This window comes from Tinamus guttatus, unplaced genomic scaffold (assembly GCF_059628265.1).
Source record: "Tinamus guttatus ecotype Peru unplaced genomic scaffold, ASM5962826v1 Tinamus_guttatus_pri_ptg000213l, whole genome shotgun sequence".
Taxonomy (NCBI): domain Eukaryota; kingdom Metazoa; phylum Chordata; class Aves; order Tinamiformes; family Tinamidae; genus Tinamus; species Tinamus guttatus.
Window position 1 is genome coordinate 4546417 of NW_028288747.1, and position 20624 is coordinate 4567040.

Here is a 20624-nt window from a genome sequence, read left to right on the forward strand (position 1 = left end):
ACTTAGCCACTTTCACAACCCCTACTGTTTCCAGGTAGTAGAGTTCACTTTCCCCACTGAATACACAGAAGTGCTATATATGATAGCTTGATATGATAGTTATGATAAGCTTGTGTTAAGTGGTACATCACACTGGGCAGTATTTTCACACAACCTAGCCCAATAAGGAGCTGGTGAAGGCATAAAACTCCCAGAAATCTCACCTTAAAACTATGAAAAAAAGTTTCGAACATCTTCCTACTGAAAACTTAAAAACCAAAGCAAGATTCTCCCATAAGGCAACACAAAGCAGTAAATAATCAGTGTATACAACACATTCAATCAGTAGAGAGATATTACAAGGCATATTGAAACTACAAGCAAAGAACCTAGATTCCCCTCCCCACAGTTTCACCATCACTGCCAGCATGTTTAGTTCTACTGCCCAGAAAAGAAAACTTTTCTTTATTTATTTTCAGTCTTCTTGGATCCTGATCTCACCACCTAATTAAAGAACAAGAAAAAATAGGCAAGCCTTTCAGGAAGGCCTTGTGCTCTGCAATTATCTTTCTAATGGAAAATTTTCAGCAGGGATCCCTTGTCCTTGGACTAGTCCTGCAAGTACCACAAATTCCTGCTAATACCATGCGTGTCTAATTAGGTGACTACGGGTCCTATTCAGAAACATCCCCGAGCCTGCATACGTGCAAATAGCTTTTTGTACGTAAACAATTGTTCATGAGATTCATTAAAGCCTTTCATTAAACCCTTTTTATTCTATACACAGTATGAGGAAGCATTCAGATTGTAATTGAGAAAGGTGCATCAGAAAATCCCAGTCCCACAGGATTTTAAAAGTACAGGCTTAAAAAAAAGCAGGGAAACAGGTTTTGATTTTTAGCTTCTCCTTCATGAGAAAGAGAGGGGGAACTAAATCAATACAAAGCAAGGCCACAAGCAGCCAGAAGCAATATTTATAACCATGCTCAGATGTGCATGCTTATTAACTTTCTCTTTGCCTTCCTTCCTACAGTAAACACCAAATCACAAAATGCTCGCATCATAGGCAGCTTTCTACAGTGTCACCCGATTTAGCCTTGGATAGTTGAATACATTTGTAATTACCAGAGCAAATTCCAGATTTGGTGTTCCATGGCACAGGGTCATTTTATCAGCCGTATTCCACCAGCAGAGGATCACCCTGGCCTCGCTGCTTGCTCCCGCGGGCTCTCCACGGCACCGCTGCCAGCTGTTTGGGCAAACACAGGGAATTTGTGCAGAGAACAAGGGAGTCGGGGGTGAACTTTGCTCCTGAAGTGGCAAACAGAACTGGCAGCCTAAGGGCTGCCTGCTGACCAGTTTTAGCTAAATTAGAAGTGTACTGTGAAATAAAGACAGTTGTTCCATATGACTACACTACACAAGTTTGCTAATACAGGAGGACAACCTACAGGGAATTTAAGAAATTCAGAAAAATCAGAATGAGGATAAACTAATTCTGTTGTTATTCTTCTAACAAACACAAGTTGATACATTTTCAAGGAGGGACCTTTATATGGCCATGTCTAAGAGACAGATGCTGGGCATATCGGGCTCCCATTCAGCTCCCGCGAGCAGTAACAGGGCTATCCAGACTGCAAGGGGCCACTGCTCCTAACCTTCTGATTTAAAGACACTATGGTTCTGATTCAAAATGCTTAATATCTACTCTTGAATCCCATAGTCTTCAGCAAGACATAAGATGATATAAGATGATGGCATAAAGTATAGTTATTTCCTAGCCAAAGGAAGCAGGCACTGTGCGCCTGATTCAGGCCTGAAGAGAGGCAGGGGGTAAATCTACTGCTCAGCACATTTCTAGCACTGCCTCGGGGTGTTAGAAAGCAGATGTGTTCCTGCTGCAATCAGCTGCACGCAACCTTATCTAAAAACTCTAAATTTGTTTTTTGGTCAGTGTAGGAATTGGAAAAGCAGCTTTAACTCTGCTATTTTGTAACAGAGCATGTCCAGGGATATTTTTACACTTGCTGCTTTGTCTGGCATTTTATACACACTATATTTTTGTAATTCACTCCAAAAATGTCAACTCCAAATATTTTCTCCATATCTAGACACAAGATGATGTTTCTTTTCTAATAATAAACAATATTTGAGTTTACAAAATGTCAAACTCCCTGATGTAAGCATATCTTTATATAGTAAAAGCATCCAAAGCCTTCTTATTCAGTACGTGGCAACAAAGGGGCAGCCCTGTTAGGTGGGAACCTTTAAAGGCAGATTTCCTACATACCTGATAGCTCATGCGCACTGCAGTTCCCAGGGGAAATCACATAATGATTTTTTCTTTTCTTGCTCCTCCTCTTTTCTCCCTGTCTGCACTATGTGAGAAGCAATTATGTCACTGAATCTTAACACACTGACTAGATGCAGTTCCTTATCCTATTGATAACATGAAATTTGAATTTGCAGCTGGGAGTCAGAGGGTTCAGCCATCAGAATAACATTAACACCTTAAGATTACAAGAGTCAGGGGGGAGAAGTTGCAAATTAGCTGTCAAGCTTAATCAGAATGATAAACCAAGTTGGCCATTACACCTCTTGATACAACATTACTCATCCTGCCTTATAGCAAATATAGTATTTTGTTAAATATACATTTTGCTAAACAGCAAATCTAATGCAAAACACTTCTGAATTCAGAGGGGCTTGACAGTCTTCTCAGCAATAAAAGGTTCCTTAAAAAAGCTGATCATTTATTTGAACACCGTTACATTTGACACATGGCACAGCCAACAAATGGCTTATAAATCCATAAACTGTGCATATTTATGATGTGTTTATAACAGTGCTCTACCTTTAAAAATGAAACATTTAACCTACACAAGAAAGTAAAGATAGTTATACCAAATACTGCTTAGCCTTCCTTTGTTAGTGTTTATTTTTTACTCAGAGGCTCTCATATACAAAGCCCTCTGCATGATTCTGACTCTTCAGTCTTTAAGAAAAAAGTACATTTATGATAATAGGAAAAAGAGACAGCCAATGTAAATGAGGTGCTTGGCTCTTCTGAAGAGCTGCCACAAAACCCGTTTTCCTCAGACCCTCCCCCCTGTTTCACACACAAGTGTCTGCAGAACAAAGTAACATCAGTGACAAGATGACAAAACCTCAGGGCTGAGTGTAGATAAGCTTGCTAAGATCTAAGAGCTGCTGCTTGCCAGGAACTCCAAATGCCAACAGATGCTGTTGATACTCAGACTTTTCTCCTAGTCTCTTAATTTGCTCTTCCTTTCTTCCATATATGAATCCCTCATTCTATATTTTAAGGTCCTACTCTGCAGGCACTTACTGCACCCCACCTGTTATTTCAATAAAAAAATGGTAGCAGCATTCATTCCTAGAGAGAAAATGAGCAAGAAGCCCAATATGTATGGCAGCAAGGACGAGAGGGGGAATGCCACCCTTTGCAAGGAGTTAAGTCACACTTATAAAATATGGATGGTGGAAAACTCAAGTCCTTGAGAGGAGGCAGACAGCTTGTGCAACACATTACTCATAGGAACAATGCACATAAACACAGCTCATCCTCTACATTTAGCATTTCAGCATGACATGCAAAGACTATCAGCTGCTCAAAGAAAAGTCAATAGACAAGTTCATTTTAAAACATCTCTTACAGAGCTTATGAGCTCAGGTACGGTGCCATGTTTGTGTTTTCTGTTCCGTACCTGGCATGCTTTCCTGCTTGCTCAGGCATCCAAACCCTTCATCACACAAGCTGCCCCATAGGCCCTCAGAGAATTTCAGAAATGGAGCTCACTGTCCCATCTAGTTTCACCACAGAACACAGCAGGGACTAGATTTCTAGACCAAAGTAAATAAGCTTTGTCAGCAGACCTGGACCTTGGCTCCATAAAATTTAGGAAGAAGTTTGGCTTATATTATCTGTATTGTAGATAAAAATGCAATTATGTACACTAAAAAATAACTTATCTATAATTGCATCTTCCAGATGACTTTCACTAGCCACTTGAAAAGATTTAAAGACTTAGTCTCAATTTATAAATAGTTTGACAACAATGGCTATTTTGTTCAGTAGTAAAATGAAATGCAGTGTACTTGGCCATTTTAAGAGTGGTAAGTTGCTTTACTCGCTAGTTTTCATTTCTGTGTGCATGTGGGTGCAATATCACTGTGACATATGATGCTGATTTCCTATTGACCATACTGTTAATTATGCAGCTCAAAATGTGTCAAGGTCATTTTTTTTATAGCAAGCCATCGCTGTAATCCCTAAGGTAGCATACAATGCTTAATCAGCCACAATAAGTAGTACATTTACAATATCACAGATAACTAATGAAGAATCTGCTTTACATCAAGGCACCCTTTAAGATGCTATTTCTGGAACACACACAAAAAATAATTTAAATCCTCATGGTTTTGCCATCTTAATTTTCTTATCCAATGCTTACTTTTTAATATAATGTTCTTTCATAACCAGAACATATCTCCTTCCTGTGTTCAAAGAGCTGGGTATAGTTTGGGGGCAACCTTCACCCAACCCATATTTGAGGTCAGCTTTGCACATACAGCAAGACACACTATTTTTCAGATGATTATGTATGAAAATAGATAACATTTGCATAGATGAAAAAATCACATGTAAATTCTGTATTCGGATACATACAAGGCAGTACACAGCAGGATACAGCACACAGCAGCCCAAAATTATGCACTTAATTAGTACTGCACATATGAAACAGTGCATATAATTTCAGGCTGCATCTGAGAACACGGCCTATGTCTTGACAGCCCTTTCAATGCTTCTGTGCCAGCAATGTGCTCCTCAAGACCTGCAGCATGGGCCTCTGCAGAGCACTAGCTCCAACGGCCTTTTTATTTGCTAGCCCAGCAGTCCAATTTTGCCTTCCAGCTACCATTCTCAGACACTCATCAACAAATACTTATTCCAGTTTAGTCCATAGAGACCTGGTGGTTCAGCTGCTGTCCTCATGAGCGGAGCAATTTGTTAAACAGCAGCTGTCAGGCACTGCAGATAGTGTGTCTTTTCCTTTAGGAATATTGACTCAATTACATTGAGAATCTGCTAAATCCTCAGATTTAGAGGTTGTAATTATCATATTTTTCTTCTAGAACTGCAATGTCAGAACCTAATATGGACTCCTACGTGGTAGAGGGAAAGTTTGTGATGTGAAAAAGAATTTTCTCCTAATGTACATAACATTATTTGCTACAAAGTCAGATTGCGAAGCCCCAGAAGGTATTCTTGTTTAACAGCAAAACAGAAGTACAATTAGTGAATCTACTAAAGGGTGCTTTCACCATATCAATCATCTCTGTTATTTCAACTGTATGCAATTCTTTTTAAAAATGCTTTGAGAATATTTTGTCACTTTTTTGCTCTTAGGTAAAAATTGTAGATCTTGCCTCACTAGAGAAGGTCAGTTTGTCAGTTTTAAGAGCCACTGTAAAAGACTCCCATACTACATAGATTTCCACATGCTAGCTCCTTCAAACCATCCTATCACCAAACACAGCAACCTGCAGCAACCTTTGCTACAAACAGAATAAGTTTCAGTTGAAAGGTTAATTGGAAGCTGAGCATTTCTAGAAATGCTGAAAGAACAGGGCACTTCATAACTAAATGTACAAAGAAAATAGGAAAATAAACATTCCTGACCTGGAAAAACCTCCTACCAGACGCATTTTGATAAAGCATGAAAAGAGAAGGAAATTAGTTGCATGTATAAACAGGCAGTAGACAAAGGTGAGGTAGCTTCCAGAAGCACAGGAGAAAGCCTAAGATTTAAGCCTTACAGACATCTTTTAAACACTGGTATTCCCTTTATTGCAGAAAGGAGGAGGGCAGGCAAGTGACAGAACTGAGTTTCTATGCCTATACCTTGCCCATAGTAGTCTAAATATACATTTTACCACTGTTGGCGAAAGGCCCCAGGTGACACTGATTGGGTAGTGCAGGATCTTGGGACTCATCAATATTTGCTCGAGCTGGTCTTAGTTTAGTTTACCTGTTGTGCAGCAGCCAGAGCCGCTGAGAGAACTGCTTTTTCTTTGGTGCTAGGAATACTGTGTGAAAAAGGCCTGCTAGCATAGAGAAGGGTGCACCATAAGGGTCCTCCTTGCGAAGATCTTGGCATGCTGACAACTCACAATAGCTTTCTTCCTTCTCCCAAAGAAGGACAGGCTTAGGGATGCAGGGAGACACAGGAAAGATGAGCATAACATCACAGAAAAGGACACATGAGCAAGTTCCCTTGTATAATGTTGTTAAAGGAATTAATGAAGTTTTGTTCTTAATTTGTACCATCAATATTAGTATTATTGCAGCTGTTTTGATTAAACTTAAAACATAACTGGATTCACAACAGATTGTCTCTACAGACACATGCTCACCTTTTGGCTGTAACAATCTTCAGTGAGACACCAGGAACAACCATGTATTTGCCTAAGCTTGAAAGAAGTGGCAAAATTCTCAAGGGCTGCTAATTAATACTATCCAAACATACTCCTCAGATATTATGAAGATTTCTACACACAAATCTCTGTCCCTACTACTAGCACTCATACAGCTATTGCATTTTCATAGTTGTTTCCCAGACTTCTATTTTCCTAGACTACTTATTTTAGGTATCAATATCAAAATAAAGACATGCAAGAACTCAGGTAGAATTTGTCCAGCAAAATATTGATAGAAAATTTCTGATGAAAATATTCCTCCCTTGTTGTAAAACCCTTATTGGAAACATCTTTACCTCAATAGCCATAAAAATACTATCATGTTTTCTTTTAGCAGTTGACCTTATCTGACCCAGTTTAGCTCTGACTTAATACCTGACAAAAGAGCGCAGTAGGAGAAAGTTGATTCAAGTGATTGGAAAGTTCTCAGGAATTAGAAGCAACAGGATAAAAAGGACTACACAACCTTGGGCTGAATCTTAAGTGCGGAAACAGGTAGCCAGAGACCCCTCAGCGATTTCCCACCAAACACTTCTGTTCCTCCCCACTCACAGTCACATCATGTTAATATTTCGTGCGTCCTGTTCTAAATTAGATGCCAGGCTGGGGGATAGGACTGCAAAGAGCTAAATTGCTGCAACTGAAACAGACCCCCCTCACCCCAAGCAGAAACCCCAATGATTTGCTTTCATCAATCCCAAAGTTAGCATTTATATTATAGTGTTCTTAATAAATTTGAAGAACTGCAGTTTCTTCTCACTTGTTACTTAAATGTTGAACAGGGCAACTGCTTCTATGACAAGTGCTAATCAGTGTGGGCTGTTGACACAAAGAAATGGAGTTCACTGACAGATTTGAACAGTTGGCACTTCCCATCTTTCACATATGGCCTCTGTATTTTTTCCACTTCATTTTAAAATAAAGATGAAGTTACCCCTCGTTACCCCTTGAATAACAGAGTACTGCAACATCCGCCCCAGCAGCTTGCTGTATTCATGGCCCCTAGGGCACTGACAAGCAGCATTCTTCTGCTACTGCCTCGCAACTTAAGGGGATAGAAATGACCTCTTTCTATAGCAGTACACTAGGCACTATTTAAAAAAAAATACAGCTAGCAAGTAGTTGACCTAGTTCCAACCCTTCCATTTACATTTGAAGCTTTGAAGCAGTACCACAGGCTACAGGGCTTCCTTTTATCTTTGTTAGTTTGCAAATATAATTTCTTTGGGATTTGGAGACTATACTTAGCACAGAAAGCAACTCCCTTTGAGCAGGAATTGCTTGGTTTTTGGCAAAGGTCAACCCTAATTTTGCAATTTCACTTTGAAAAGAAGTCAGCTTGCCCTATGATCACTGTAAGAACTTAGACTTTGCTAGAATCATGACTTTGTACAAAAAACCAATTGCAGTTATTGCTTGCAAAATGTGGTCACCCCAAGAAAGCCTCAGCTTCCACATAGAGAACTCTGCATCACTGAGGAACAAGTCCAGGATTCCACAGGCTTCTCACTCAGCTCACCTGTGCCCCGTCTGCACACCTGGTGTTGTACATCTTGCTGAAGCTGTAACAATGTATTGCAGCTACTGAGGCAAGTCTGAACTACTGAAGTTCCTTTTAGTTCCACCTGCTGTAGATGGGCTAGCTAGCATGAGGCTGCAATCAGATCTGAATTTCTTTGGTGCTCAGGTGTGCTTGGATCCAGGGTTTATTCTTCTGGCTGTTTTAACTACTATTACTTGCATTTTGGCAGCACCTATGTTCCCCAAGCGCTAATCATGATACCTTTGTGCAAGTTTCTTTACAAATACTCAACAAAAACAAGAGGTTCCCTATTTGTGTTTCATTACATCCCACAATGGGAGGAATCTTAAAGAACCACCAAGCTTTCAACAGGCAAGAGAAGGATTGAGTTTGGTGTAAACATTTTGAAGGTCACACCTTGAAGTCATAGAACAAAAATTTCCAGCACTAACCTCACATACCAGTAGCCTCATACTTGTATTACTGGTGAAAGATTAAACTTAGCACTTAAGGAAATAAAATATCCTTAAGCATCTTATCCTATCAATTTTAATAGAATAGTTTTTAAAACATATTTTGATTCAGGTATTTAAGAGGGATGGGAAAATGACATATCAAGTAAATAAAACGTTTCCTAAGATGAAAAGCATTCCACAAGAAAAAATACTTCTGTACAGGCTTATTCAACCATGCATGCCTCATATGTTACTAGTACAGCACATTACCCACAAACAATTTCCCCATCAGTGAACACAGTTCATTTAAAAATGCTTAATAAATATTTGATCTTAATTAAACATAATGATTTTCTCTACCTCTGAGATGGTATTGCAGATCAACGGGAGACCAGATTTTGCTTTCCTGACACTTCAGCACACCACTGATTAACCACCAAAATTCCAAGAAGCCAGCACCAGTTCTGTTTAAAGGTAAGTAAACATGTAAGAGATGTTTGCTCTGTAAAAGCAGACGGATCAGTATGCAAGCCATATTGCTTTCAAGGAGACTGCATCCGATTCTTCACTGCCCCAACGTTTAACTGGGAACCAAAAGTTTCAGCATCCTGGAGACACTTGAAATGGAACCAAAGTACTTGTATAAAAATCTCTCAACATATTCTATACTTGATCATGACTTTAAAGAGCTGTCTCTTCAGTCTTCATCTGCTTTGCTAGATTTGTAATTGAGGAAATTTTGGAGCCTGCATGTTTACTTCAATATTCATTCACCCTTTTTTTCTAATCAGGAAATTAAGTTTTCCTGCAATGGCAGCAATCCTTAATATCAAGTAATATGTTGAAGTTACCTTATAACCAGAAGGTTTCATAACATTTTAAAATGAAAAGCTTTATTCTATCTTTGTGAAGACTGGGAAGAACACCATTATGATAGAAAATGCACATAATCAGTTAAGAACACAATTTTGTGAAACCAACACTGCCTGGAAGAGCTGGGGGGAGAAATTCCAAGGCTTGAGGCTCTACTTTCCATTGAAAGAAATGCTAATATATTGCTTTCAACTCTTCCTGGGGATGGCTTTAAGGCAAAAAGGAAATTAGCAATCTGAAGAGCTTCTGAAATTACCAGAATTTCTCTCTGCCTTCCCTAAGTCAAACGCCAAAGCTTCAAATCACTAGTCCTTCATCAAGGTAATTTCATGGCTGTTTCTTTTGGCATTCATTTACATCTTTCACATCTACTTCATTTCAAAAAATATCGATACCTTCTCTGTCTTATGAAATATTCAAGATTATTCAAGATGCATCCACAGCTTATTTCCTAGCTACCAGAAAATCCCCACCGGCCACAGGTGGCAGCACAGAAGGGATCTGCATGCTTGCCTAGATCCCTTCCCTCCTGACACACACCTGGGGGTGCCACATGCCAAGGGAGCAGCACACGCACCGTGACCTCGGCTGCCACGGCGCTTCTGCTCTGCACACACCATCCTGTACCCCCTGCAGAAGCTCTGGCACATTTTCTTCCAAATCAAGGAAAAAGATGACCAGAAATAGACAAGTTTTTTCCCCTTGAACTGCTCCAACCAAGCCAGCACCAGTTACACAGGACAATGTTGGCAAATATGCAGTCTTAAGATGAGCTGACCTATCTTAAACATTCTAAGCAGCTCTGCCCTACACACCTACAGAAGACGTTCTCTTTATGCACTAATCTATGTACCCTGCCATTCCAAAAGCATCAGTAACACCAGTGCCAGCCATTCAGAACACGGTAGAGTCCTTAAAGAAATTACTTAGGCTAAATACAACACTTCAGAATCACCTCCTGTAGTTGGTGCTAACCTAACTTCCGTCTAAGAAACAAAAGGAGTGTATTCCCAAATTTTGGCTAGTTAATTCACATTTTGGCAAGTAAAACCAAAATTCTCAAATAATACCATGAGAGTAACAAGACTTAATGAAGCACAGACTCATGCAAGAAATCACAACAGATGGCAACACAGATTAGGGAGCGGATTCATTGCATTTAAATTGGAATAATTTCCTTAGTATCTCATATTTACTTGAGAACAACAGAGAAACTTTCAAGAAGTGATTTAGCCTATTCCAGATGAAATGTCCTCCTGATGGACTACATATAGTCCACCTGCAGTTTTCTAACACATGGTTAAACAGTGAGTTCATCTACCTCTATCTCACTGTCATAAATGGCTACTTTCAACAACAATCCACTGCCATTTTTACTAGTAACCTGAGCGAATATGGTTTAATGCTACTCTAGCAGACTTTGCAGACACTAACATCAGCTTGCACTTGCACATGCCATAATCCAGATGCATTGTCTTCTGCACAGAGTATAAAACCATTCTGCATACAGCTTAACTGCAGTAGGTCTGAACATCAAGGACACGCAATAGCTCAGTGCTGTGAATTTTGACAGGTACGAGAGCGAAGACACAACCAAAACCAATGAAATCCATGTGAGATGGTATTCTGCTAATAAAATGTGATCATAATCTTAGGCCATTCTCTACTAAAAAAGGGATTCATAAGGTTGAAGCCGTCACATCACCAGCAGATGCACTGCTTTTTAATTACAAAATAAAGCATTCAAAGAGAAATAGTTTTACCTAAGATGATGAAGCAAGGCTCATAATTCATTTTCAGCCACTAAGGCTGACATAGAATCTAACAAAATATCTTTGTAATTTAATTAATTGTAAAACTTAGTAAGAAGAGCTTAAGACAAGCTACAGCTTCCAGCTTTTGGATAATAACATAAGGGTAGATGTTTATATACTACTAGAACATACAAGAAAATAGTCCTTGGCCAGGCTATTCATCAAGATGTTACTTTCACTGAAGCGTGAATTTTTTTTCTAAAACTGAAAATTAATGCCAATAATTTTAAATAAAACGTTCCTTTTTATAAAAAATGACCTGATAGTCCTATTAAACCCCTCTTGGTAGATCCATCTGATATCCACTAAAATCCCTGTAACACATCAGCATTGTCACTGCCCTGTGCAGAACTGATGAAACAAGGAAGGAACAACACTGGAACCCCTTTTAAATTAACAGCCATATTATGGTTTACCACAATCAACACTATCAAACTGTTCCTACAGTGCTTTTGTTTTGCAGTAATACCTTTTTCAATGTATATTTTTTTCTTCTCTTGGTGCTCACGTTAAATATTTTTCTCTTGTATAAAATACCAGATTTCTGCATTGGAAGCTTCTGAACATGTCAGTATTGAAGTCCTAATGTGGTAAAAGACAGTTCAGGGGGCACTTCTGTACCTACTCCACTTTGCTCTCACCACCCTAGTGGAATGTTGCACTCGTGCCTGCTCTTATGCGAGCCCTGCTGCTGAGCTGCCTGCCCCAGAGCATACACAGGATTGTGCTATTTACTCATCTGGAGGTCAAGTTTCAGAGGTCACTGGCACCTGCCTAGATCCCACCGCCAAAGAACAAAGGAATAAATACACCCTTTATCAACTCAACTTAGCCCATATTCCTTAACACACTCCTCCAGGTAACAAAACTTTCTTCTAGCAGGATGCAGGTGTCATTAGCCATGCTCTGGTAGAAATAAAAACAAGTCTGCCCGCCCGCCCAGATAGTCACACTAATCCTGGTGCTGGAGTTCATTACCTTCTTAATTAGGGTAATATAATTGTTTACGAAATCAGACTATAGACTTTACAACTGGAATGAGCTGGATTCAAAGCTATCTGCGAACGGTTATACTGTACAAAACTGTTTCACTAAAAACTATTTCTCTACATCCAGTCATAACAAAATTAGAGTTTATTCTTGAATCTTAGTGGAAAAATTTGGAATAAACTGGTACAGGGGAGAGGCCTGGCAAAAGAACAGAATATGACCCTCTAATAGTTCTTTTGTTTTCTAATACTACAGTACTAACTGAAGGTCATTAAAGACTCCAGGTGAGGAACTCCGTAACTTGAGGAGAGTCCCTGTGTCTGTAATTATAGCACAGGTCATTCCTGATGAAATGCCTTAGCCCCAGGTCATCCAGACCCATGTGAATGGAGAACATGTCAGGTCCCATATCCTGTTAGGCTACATATCGATACACAGCCAGGAGACACTCCATGTAGTACCTCATCCCACAGTATAGAAACAGCCTGTCAGATTGAAGATGTCTAAATGTTGTGAAGAAAGACTGTGAAGTGCATGAAGAAACTATCTTGCATGGTGGTTTCATTGTCCAATTTAAGTAACTTCGTACAGTAGCTTAATTGGGTTGATGTGTGATACTTTGTGTGATACTTTCTGCATCAGTCACAGCAATCCCACTACAGCGATTTCCTTGAATCTGCAAAACATTTGTTTATTCTGCAGCAAAGAACAGGCAGGCCACACAGCGGTACTAAGGGAAGTAACTCAGGCTAAGTTTTGCTGAGAACAGCTCATTTGCCCACCTTTACCCTCTGTCCTGCCCCGGCTAAGGAAAGATGACCAAAGGCTTCTCCAGAGCACAACCAAGGACTGATGTGAGAACCCATGCTTACCTTTAGGGACACCTCTCTACACGTGAGAACAGCCATCTATAAAAATAGCTCTAATAGTCTAGAGTTCATATTTGTCAATATTGCCCTTTACTTGAAATATTTAAAAAAATCTCCTGGAACCAAATTTTCATGACACAGATTGCATTAAATCTTACTTCTGCAAAGTACCACTCCACAAAACACACATAGGTTTAAAAGTGACTGCAAGCTACCAGGTATGTTAAGTGTGAGGCTAGAGCACAAACCACTCCTGCCTCCACCACAGGCAGAGTTCCTCTCCTGGTGCCAGGTCTACCCATCCATCAACCCAAAACCTAACAGCTGTTCTGCACTTACCCTTTGTTAGATGAGCAAGTTATATGGACTTAAAACTGACTGAAAATGCTAGGATAGCTGACAGACAGTTCATACCAGCTTCATATCCACACTTGTCTTTTAAAAGGGTTGACAGTTACCGAATTTCTAGCCTAAAGCACTTACCTTCAGTGAAAACGAGCAACTGCTCAAGACAGCAATGCCTGAAATCTCAGTTTTGGCCAACCTAGTATTTCTGACTAGGTCATGACATGAGGACCTAATGACTTCAAAAAGCTGGCAAGCTAAGCAGGCCCAGGAAAGAAAACTTCTTAGCCATATATGCTGTTCAAAAATATTGATGAATGCAGGGACAAGTTTTCTAGGGTATCAGGGTATCCATAACGTACATTACAAGTGTATTTGCAATGCTGTTTCTGCAAGAATCATGCAACTGAAAACTCTAGAAAAGTACACATGGCAGTTACATTGCCTCATCCAAATCTCTGAAGCACTAGACAATTTCTTTCAGAGATGAAAAGCCATACTGACAAGGTTAAAAACCCATTTTTCCACAAAAAAAGTAAACTCAGTCAAGATCAAAGTTTCCCCTGCATGCTGCAGCCATGAAAGACTTACGTGCGCATGCACATGCCCACTTGTCAAACACTGCGACATTTGCACAGTTAAGGGGTCCCACACAGACAACTACCTGTTTCCTTCATGCCTTTTTTCCTTTCAATATTGGTCTTTTCCCACTAAAGCCAACCTCCCTCTAACTACTGAGCACTACATAAGCACTGCTATTGATAGCACTGCTATCAAACATGTGGCTGCAGGTGATTGCTAGACATACTACAGCCTGCCTTTTCTTCATTAAGCAGAGCAACCTGTACCCTCACACTCCCAGTCTTCTGCAAGGCAAAGCTCCAGAAAACCATGAAGCTTTCAGCACAGTATGCCACAATTGTTTGCTATCGGTATTTATTAGGGGCTCTTGTTACAAAAGAAAAAAAAAAAAAAAAGAGATTTAGCCCAATACCTCAAATCATCCAAGATGCAGAAAGTTTAGTAACATGACCAAATACACATCTTACAAAGTAGTTTGGGTGTACCTTCACTTTGATAACAAATGCGTTTTAGTAGGTACATTTAAGCAGTAGACAATTTTCCTTCACTAGCAGAACGTAGTGTATCAGACAAAAAACATGTAGTTTTAAAAATGATCTGCTGATTAAGAGTATCATTTACAGCTCTGTTCATTAGCCATTTCAGGCATTAGAGGCAATGCTTATATAGTCAGTCATCTTCAAGAGGTTAAGTTGACCATCCTTCCTACTGTCTCTTCAGTGACAACACAACTATGGTGGAAATACCCTGCTGGTGAAACTCACTATTGCAAAGGAAAGGCAGGATCCAGCTCCCTACTTGCCCACCTTCTCCATCATGCCACCACACAAACAAAGCAGCTTGCAGTAACACCTATAGTAACATTCTCCACTAGGAAACTGAATATTTCTTGGAGATGAATCATAGATGTAGAACAAATGGAAAAATGAACAAAAGTCTTCAAACAATCAAAAAGATACCATGTTTTAATAGCAGATGAATCATCAGAATCCTGTTACCACACAAAGATTTAGAATAGGCTTTCTAGGCACAGATAATGTGTTTGCAAACCCAAGGGGTGAAACAGTGTCACTAAGCATTGACCAGTTATGTTGAGACACATAACTTATGGGCAGGTTCCTTTGGAAAATAATCTAGAGACCCAAACAATCTGAGGTGTCAAGACCCTCACTGCAAGAGCAGCACCAAAGAGAATACAGAAAATAGAATGGATTCAAATAATAATATTATAATGCAGGGACTGTTTTTTTTATAACTAATAAACATGAGTAGCAATTTGAGCAAGATTTTAGCTCTGTATTTCATGATTACAGTGTCTTCTATTTGTCTAGCTATTACATGCACAGCAGGATAAACACAGGCCAAACAGCTGAGCCTTGACCACATGCCCTCAAATAGTTCTGTCTTTTTGTGGCATCCGGCTCGCCAGAAGTTATTTTCAGCAAAGGTCAAACTCTGCAGTCTATTAGAAAGCAAGAAAAAGCCTTATATTTGTGACTCAGTTTTATATTAATTGAAACATTCAAGGGACAATTACTCTAAAAACATGTGATGAGCAGCTTGAAGTGTCAAGACTTGCATATCTTTTCAGGAGAATAAATTTCCTTTAGCAGTGTCCTTCTCTTCCCCTACTACCACATTCATATCTGAAGCTAATTCAGAAATCAAATTATTCTCATGGGGTCATAAACCTATTTAAAGATTCAAAGACATCTGGGCTCAAAAGGCATATTCATATTACAGATATGGAGGTATGAGAAATCAGCTTAATTCTCCTTGCCCTGACTTTATTTGCACCTGTTAGTTATGTGCAAATCTATCATGAAGCTTGACTCAATCCCAATCTCATAAACAAGGACTTGGATTTTTATAAGCAATTAAGCCTCAAACATTGCCTAGGAGAGTAAGTGCTGTATTTACTCCAAATAACATGTACAGAATCAAAGTGAACAAGCATCTGAGCTTCACTCGATAAACATATCTTTAGTTCAGCTTGCAGCAGGGACTTGGAGAAACACAGTAGATGCAATTTCTTGCTTATGAGACATAAAAGTGGCCACAGCTAGACTGAAATACTGACAGTCTCAACTGTGGAATTACTGCCTTGACAGCACAGAAGTGCCCATGTCAAATTGACTAGAGCCCTTAGGTGACTGTTTAGCTAGCCAAGCACTACACTACTGTGATCATTTAGTTGTCTGGCTTAGACTGAAATTAGAAACCTAGGGTTGCCATTATCTATTCCTTTGCCTGATCGCTTTTCCACACACTACAGTTTACAGCCAAAATTTTAACTAAGTCACAAATTATGGTCAGCAATTCCCTTGGCCTCTGGATCAAAGAAAGTGTTTATCATTTGCACATGGAATAGAAGAAATCTACTATAAATGAGCTACACAAACAGCATCCTTGTGGAAGGCAATAGCACCTAGCAAGTAATAGCAATAGAATGTAAGATGTGAGAGAAGGATTAAAAATGAAGAGCTTTGGGATACCAAAGTATGAATGGCCAAGCCAACTACCACAGCCTAAATAAACACAACCTTGCATATTGTTTTGTAAGTATTAGAGATTTTTCCTGCACAAAATATTGAGTTTTTGATTTGTCCACTTGCCCAAAGTAGGATGCCAATCTACATGGTTAAGTTAGGAATTTTGAATTGATTGGGATCAGTAGTTCTCAGTGCCAGCCATCATCACAGTTTCATCCAAACAAGTACATACCACATTTTCCTTGTTAATCACTTCAATGGAAGTGGCGAAAGGGATAAGCTTTTCCTTAGTTGGACATCATTATAGATTTCCAAGAATAATTTTAAACGTTTGAATTGCTCTACCAGAATCAATGCATTTCCGATATTTTGGAAGCACGCTGAGAATATATAAACCACTGCTCATGGCATCATTTAATGAAATGCTAATTCATGCATTTTTTTTCCTCTCTCACTTGAGACACTTATTGCTGTGAGCTTTCAGGCAGGAACTTACAAGTGTTAAGGGTTACAGCACATGCACTTCACACGTCGAATCATGAAAGTCATTCACACCAGTTGTGAAATTATACAGTGGTAGCACAAGAGAAATAGCTATGCATCACACAAGTTCAAGCTACTCTAGTTACAAAAGAAGGTAGCACAAAGTCTATTGTCAGGAAAACTCAATGAATAAATGAATTGCTTAGACCTGATGCAGGATGTTACATTCTAATATTGTTGAGACATCTTTTGTGTTCACTGCTGAACTCAATCCACCACTAATAAGCATGATTGCTTGCTTGGATGCAACCATATAATTTGAATAGATCATGGTAGCATCAAGTGTGAAACTGAAGCAGGAGGAAATTAAAAATTAAGAACAAAAACTTCATCAGTGCAAAGAATGCAGTAAAATTTAGTGTTTACTGTACCAGATTCAGAAATATTATTTATAGAGCAACCAGGTTTTAAAATTTGAGTGGGTTCTTTCCCAATTAACTATGGTTATATGAACACATAGGAAAGCCTTTTGCGCAGCATTTCTGACCAGTTTAGTAAACTCCTTTCAATTAAAATATCGCAATTCATGCAAGAGCCTAGAGCTAGTGTGTCATTTTACAGAAGAGGAGCAAGATTTAGAACATACTTACATTACCTATCACCTGCTGTAAATCTTTTCTGACAAGCATTTTGTCCACAGTGCACACCCTGTTGATTTCTGTGTCTAGTCATCTACAAAGATTACTCATCACTGGGTCATGTAATTTGTAATCAGGAAGACAGACAAAGCACACAACACTGAATACTCAAGAGTGTTCTAAAAAATAACATTATAAAAAGGTATATACTTTATAAACCTATTCTAACAAACAACTCAACCACTTGATTCAAAAAATTTTTCAAACTTGCATGACTGTTTGCTGGCCCAGAAAGGATTTATTTAAAGGATCCCAGATTTACAATGGAAACAGTGTTCTAACTCTTATAAACCTTTGGTCAAGCATGTACTAAAGTCTATTCCATTAAGTGTGAAAAGGCTTCAAAACCTGCACTCAGCTCAATTGCTTCTTGTTCCATCTTGATCGAAGGAGTATAGAGATCCAAATAATTAGTGAAAAGCATGGCCCTTGCCAACCTTCGCATAATCGCTGTACTTCAGCGGGAAAAAATGTTGACAGCTCTTGTTCAAATGCCAATCAGAAGTCAACTCTGTTCATTACAGGCTCATTCCTTATTACTACTATGGGTAATTTAATACATACCTACATAGACAAATGTTCCTTGACTTCCAAACATTTGGTTTTACAAGTAAATGTTTGGCATGTCTTGTTATAAAAACGTAGGCATTAAGCCATTTGGATGAGACTTCCAGAATCGCAGGAAGACAGATCAACACCATGCTGACCTGCCGGCTGTCCCTTAACCATTTTGCTAAGCAATCACCATGCAAGTCAGCTGCCACAAAGTGATAAACCACACAACTTCTCCACGGAAATGGATTCATGTTTATCCTATTTACACAAAGCAGAGAAATCCACACAGGGGGTCAGAATGCAGAAAGCTTTGCCACATACATACTTTACCAGGCATATTTCTAGTGCATCTTTACACTCCAGGAAATCAGATAAGTTAACCTAGCTATACTTTAAGCTTTTAAACTCAACTTTTTTTTTTTTTTTTTTAGAAGGCAGTTTCTGGTGGCAAAATCATCCATTAAAAGACAAAATCAGCAGCTGCAAAATGCTTTTTTAAGCATTTATATGCATTTATAAAAAAGTATGACTAGCAATCTTAAGTTTTGAAGCAGTCAAAGTGCCCAAGCTGCCTCCCGTAATAAGGGCAACAGAGGTTTCTAAACATCATTAAATATATAGGAACTTAAGATTTCATATTTCGCTAGTGGCTTAAGTCATTAATACACAGAAACAAAAGCAGTCTTGCATATGAACATAAGCATATAATACCTTACTTAAGTCATCTTAAAAAAGATTGAAGTGTAGTAAGATGCACAGACAAGGAATTATTTAGGAAGAGACAGTGTATGAGAGCACCTTTTTCAAAGTACTAATGCACAACAGCTAAACAAAACGTTCTGTATCTATTGATCATGCAACTTCACTGTTACCCATCCAACATTTTTTTTTTCTAACTCAAACACAAGTCAGAGTCAAATAACACTGAAAACCCAAGACAGCTTGATGAAAATTAAGCTACAAACTAAGTCATATGAAGTACTCCATCTCTACTGACAACTTTATTTTACTTTTTCAGAATAATAAACTTTTCAGTTGGCAGAACCTGAGACATATTTACCTCAAAAAACTTTCAGCAAGTACAAGATGTTCATTTCTATATTCTAGAATATTACTGAGAAATTAATTTGATCCCCAGCCCCAAGCTGTAGCAAACTAATGACACACCACTGTAGGAATATGAGAATTCTACCTTGTTCCTTGTTCACTTACATTTATCCAAAGGGGAGAGTATAATCTAAGCCCTGGAAACAATTGTCACCTTTTATACTGCAGCTGAGGCAGTAACCAATGGGCTAGGAGGCAATAAAAGCAGATTTCTACTAAAGCATCAATGTCAGATACAGATAATCACATCATAAACTTGTCCCAGAGCTGTCTATTGCCACCTCAGATGCAGAAGAGTAGAGAAGCTCAAGGATCCCACATAAGCCTACACATGGTCTCAGCAGCTCCAAACTGGTATAGCCCCATCCAAGGGGAATGCAAAGAAGATGCACCTGCATGTCTCTTCAATTAATTTCTTCCATCACCATATCTTGCTTACCATTTTTAAGAACATTGCTCTAACACAGAAATAATAGTCTGAACTTCTTTGTTCTGCTGGTATAACTATATCACTGAGTCTATTCAGACTGGATCTCCTAGAAAACAGGTAGCAAAAATCTTAGGAGCTTAGACCACTTAGTGGGAGGAACAGGCACATGGTGACTAAATAATATATATCAGCACAAAGCTCCTCACCAACAAGAAATCTGAACTATCAAGATGCATTTTTTTTCCCCTCACAGCAACAGCTCAATATATTATACATAGTGTTTGGAAAACATTTACACAGGCAAGAAGGAAACTTTTCTGAAGCACTTTTGATCAAATGTATTCAGGCACAGAAACTTCAGATCCACTTGCCTCCCAGCCCTTCTCTGAAGTGTAAAAGGCAGCAAGGAGGGAGCTCATTGCATGACCTGCCCTGCTCTGAGCAAGTCTTTATTCTTCAGGCACGAAGAGCTACAAGCAGCAGTGCTAGGCTACTCCACACTCACAGGGCTCCCCTGGAGCATATTAAGTAAAGCAAGAGCACAAAATCAAGTTTTTTTTTTTTCAATGGTGTACACCTTTGACACCACCTTTGGGAAGTGAACAAAGATACACTGTCAAAGGCAGGAACCTGCACAAAATGTTACTGTTTGCTCACCATGAATGCAGAGGGAGACTTAAGCAAATACAGAAATTCCACTGTTCCCCTGAGATTTCCTCCTGTAAGCTGAACTAGTGCCAAGTTTGCACAGCTCAAGTTTGGGTTGTGTCTGCATGCCAGATATAAGTTCCTGTAAGTGAGGGTGGCTACTCAGTCAAAAATCAAATGCCAAACAAATTTGGTTTTACCACACTTTAAAGATACATGAAATAAATGGCCATTGATAGACTATCCTTGGCCCTTAATTCACACAATTCAAAGCACTACTT

At 39.0% G+C, this 20624-nt stretch overlaps 1 protein-coding gene across 1 annotated transcript in view; it reads right to left on the minus strand.

Annotated features, from left to right (window-relative positions):
• The window catches only part of SORBS2 (sorbin and SH3 domain containing 2), a 114133-nt gene extending 93759 nt beyond the window's left edge, over positions 1 to 20374 (minus strand). Inside the window, 1 exon segment of the mRNA XM_088524655.1 lies at positions 20353 to 20374. The gene's annotated coding sequence lies outside the window, so the exon portion shown is untranslated.
• Between the last annotated feature and the right edge of the window lie 250 nt (positions 20375 to 20624).